This window comes from Onychomys torridus, chromosome 18 (genome assembly GCF_903995425.1).
Source record: "Onychomys torridus chromosome 18, mOncTor1.1, whole genome shotgun sequence".
In the NCBI taxonomy this organism is placed as follows: domain Eukaryota; kingdom Metazoa; phylum Chordata; class Mammalia; order Rodentia; family Cricetidae; genus Onychomys; species Onychomys torridus.
The window spans coordinates 59,113,262-59,117,184 of record NC_050460.1 but is presented as its reverse complement, the minus strand read 5'-3'; positions in this window follow the sequence as shown (position 1 = coordinate 59,117,184).

Sequence of the window (3,923 nt, the reverse complement as noted above, 5' to 3'; positions counted from 1 at the left end):
GCGTCCGGGGCGCGCGCGGGTGACGTGGCGTGCCGACGTGGTGTCAGGCAGAGGCCCGGTGAGGTTCGCCTTGGGCTAGGCGTGTCAGGGCCCGGGATGACGGAGCTTAGGTGCCAGAACCTTCTCAGCCGGCTTCACACACACACACACACACACACACACACACACACACACACACACACACACACATACACACACACACACACACACACACACACACACACATACACACACACACACACACCACACACACACACACACACACACACACATACACACACACACACACACACACATACACACACACACACACACACCACACACACACACACACACACACACACCACACACACACACACACACACACCACACACACACACACACCACACACACACACACACACACACACACACCACACACACACACACCACACCACACACACCCACACACACCACACACACACACACACACACTACACACACACTACACACACACACACACCACACACACCACACCACACACACCCACACACCCACACACACACACACCACACACACTCACACACACACACCACACACACCACACTACACACACACACACACACACACACACACTGTAACTCTGACTGTCCCAGAAGTCACCCTATAGACCAAGCTGGCCTCGAACTCAAGAGACCTGCTTGCCTCTGCTTCCCAGGTGCTGGGATTAAAGGCCTGTGTCACCAACGCCTGGCTTTTCAAGTGGCCAGGGTGATTTGAAAAGATGACACATTGCGGGAGTGCCTTGGTTTCTCAAAGGGAGGATGAAGTCCCCATCCTGGACTATATCCCACCCTTTCTGTGACCAAACCAATCGACTCGCTGTCCGGGAATCTGCTCTTCCTCATCACACGCAGCTACCGGGTAGATAGATGTTCAGCATCTTCTTGGCTGCACAACTGCTTTCCTTTGAGGGGTTACAACTTAAGACACGGGCTCCCCCGGAACAAAGGGGACATGTTCATGCTGGGACCCTGAGTACAGATTTGTGGCTGTTATCTCCTCACATGTCCATTGAACTCAAAGATTTGAGGCATTAGGTTCATGACATTTAACATTATAAAAAAGAATATCGAAGGATCTGCCATTCCAATTACACATAGCATAAACAATCACATAAGCATAGCCACCCCGCACACACACAAAAAAGCTGGCTTCCAGGCCACATTGCCCTCATGCTGTTGGGTATGGGAGAAACAAGCTATTCTGTTCTTTTTTTTTTTTTTTTTTTTTTTTTTGGTTTTTCGAGACAGGGTTTCTCTGTAGCTTTGGAGCCTGTCCTGGAACTCACTCTGTAGACCAGGCTGGCCTTGAACTCACAGAGCTCCACCTGCCTCTGCCTCCCGAGTGCTGGGATTACAGGCATGTGCCATCACCACCCGGCAAACTATTCTGTTCTAACACATCAAAACAGTTGAATGGCAGCTACGATTCCCTGGGACAGTTTATGCATGAAATGTGTGCCCCAACACTCCATATGTTTGAACACTGGTCAGTTTTGGAAGATTGGAACCTTTAGCAGATGAGGCCTAGCAGGAGCAAGTGGGTCATTTGAGGATGGAGGGCTGAGAAACGCAGGTACTAAAGACTGCTCACAAAGTTTTATTTCAAGGGGGAACAAGGGGATCATTATCAGAAGCTAGGCTGGCAACCATTCATGTCACTGTCTGTGACAGGGCAAGACAGTGGAGTTTCCTCCATCTTGTATTTTTGCTGAGGCCATTTTAGGGTTAACTAGAATCTGACCTCCTTGATGGGAAGCCACATGGACAATTACTCAACTCTATTCTAGGAACTCAAGGTCAAGATGCCCTAGCCAACTTAGCTTCTGTTAACACCTGTGTAGAACCTCTTCTCAGCTAACTGCTTTTAAACTGCTTGCTTGCACAAAACTTCCCTCTGTAGCTGCTGGCTGAGATGCCAGGATGTGTTTTTGTTTTTGTTTTGTTTGGTTGGTTTTTTTTTTTGGGGGGGGGGGTTCAAGACAGGGTTTCTCTGTGTAGTTTTGCGCCTTTCCTGGAACTCATTTGGTAGCCCAGGCTGGCCTCGAACTCACAGAGCTCCACCTGCCTCTGCCTCCCAAGTGCTGGGATTAAAGGTTTGTGTCACCACCACCCAGCCAGGATGTGGCTTTTGTCTTTAAAAACACCTTACTCCACTCGGGAGGCACAGACAGGCACAGAATCTCAGTGAGTTCGAGGCCAGCCTGGTCTACAAAATGAGTTCCAGAACAGCTAAAGCTGTTAAACAGAGAAATCCTGCTGTGAGATATCTTTCTGTACCCTATGAATATATGTTACTCCCATTGGCTAATAAATAAAGCAGCTTTGGCCTATGACAAGGCAGCTTAGAGGCAGGTGGGAAAAGCCAAGTGGAGATATAGAGAGAAGGGTGAAGTCAGCGGAGATGCCAGCATGCTGTCCAAGGAACAAGATGTAATGGGACACAGTAAAAGCCATGGAATATGTGGCGATACATAGATTAATAGAAATGGATTGTTATAAGAGCTAGCTAGCACGAAGTTTGAGCCATAGAAGTTTAGGCCATACAGTCTGTAATTAATATTAAGCCTCTGAGTGATTATTTTATAAGTGGCTGTGGGACCACGGGTAGGAGAGATTCGTCTGGACCATGGGGCCAGGAAGGACCAAAGAAACTTCCAGCAACAAAATTCTGTCTCAAAAAACCAGAACAAAACAAAAACCTTACTCTAAACCAGTGGTTCTCAACCCTCCTAATGCTGAGACCCATTAATACAGTTCCTCATGTTGTGGTGGCCCCCAACCATAAAATTATTTTTGTTGCTACTTCATTAATTATAATTCTGCTACTGTTCTGAGTCATAATTAAATATCTGATATGCAGGATATCTGATGTGACCCCTGTGTAAGGGTTTTTCAACCCCCAAAGGGGTCATGACTGCTCTAAACTACTGCTCTAAATACTCGGTATTACACCTGAGTCCCAAATACCTGAGTGTAGCCCCAGTCGATGGAATCAAGATCTTCAGTTGGCTATAGACCGTGTCTGAGTGGTCTTCTCCAGTGGACTCCCAGTAACAATTCTAGCTAAGTTTTATCTGCATCCTGAAAGCTTGAGTGAGGCTGAGTTTCAAAAGTAATGGGTTAAGTTGTTAGGCGAGGAATCTCAAGTCAGCCTAATGTCCAGGCTGTGATAGTTATTGTTCACACATTTATCCACATTCACAATGAGAACAAGTAGAAAGTGGTGCAGAGAAAATTCGGAAAATGTCGTTTGGTGGGTAGAGATTGGACCAAGTTGAGGGCAGGGCAGATTTGGGATAAACTGGCTGTAGTTGTTAAAGAAATCTAGTGTCACTGATGTCTGAGATGGTACACTGGGATGACAGGTAAGGCTCCTAGAAGGCAATCTCTCACTGATTCAAATGAGAACTCCAGGCTATAAAAATGCAAATCCATTTGAAAGGAGAATGCTTGAAAAGATGGAAAACAGCACATAGGAAGACGTTTTCCCAGGTTCGGCCACAAGAGCATGCAGAGGTGGCTGCAACCATGGTCTAAGTGTGCCGGGCTCCAACTGGAGCTGGCAGCCAAATCTGGTGATGTGACATCCACATTTGCAATATGTACAGGGAAAGAAATAATAGAAATTTGTGGGGTTGGAGATTTAGCTCAGTGGTAGAGTGCTTGCCTAGCAAGCGCAAGGCCCTGGGTTTGGTCCTCAGCTCTGAAAAAAGAAAAAGAAGAAATGTGTGCCAAGATTCCCGAAAGCCACTGAAACAAAGCAGTGAATGGCAATGTCATTCCCTGTACAGAGGCCTGGAGAGGCCACTGCGTGAAGCGAAGGTGGAGGCTACATTGTAAAAGACTCCAGATATTAGAGATGCCTGCAAGGTGGGAGGCT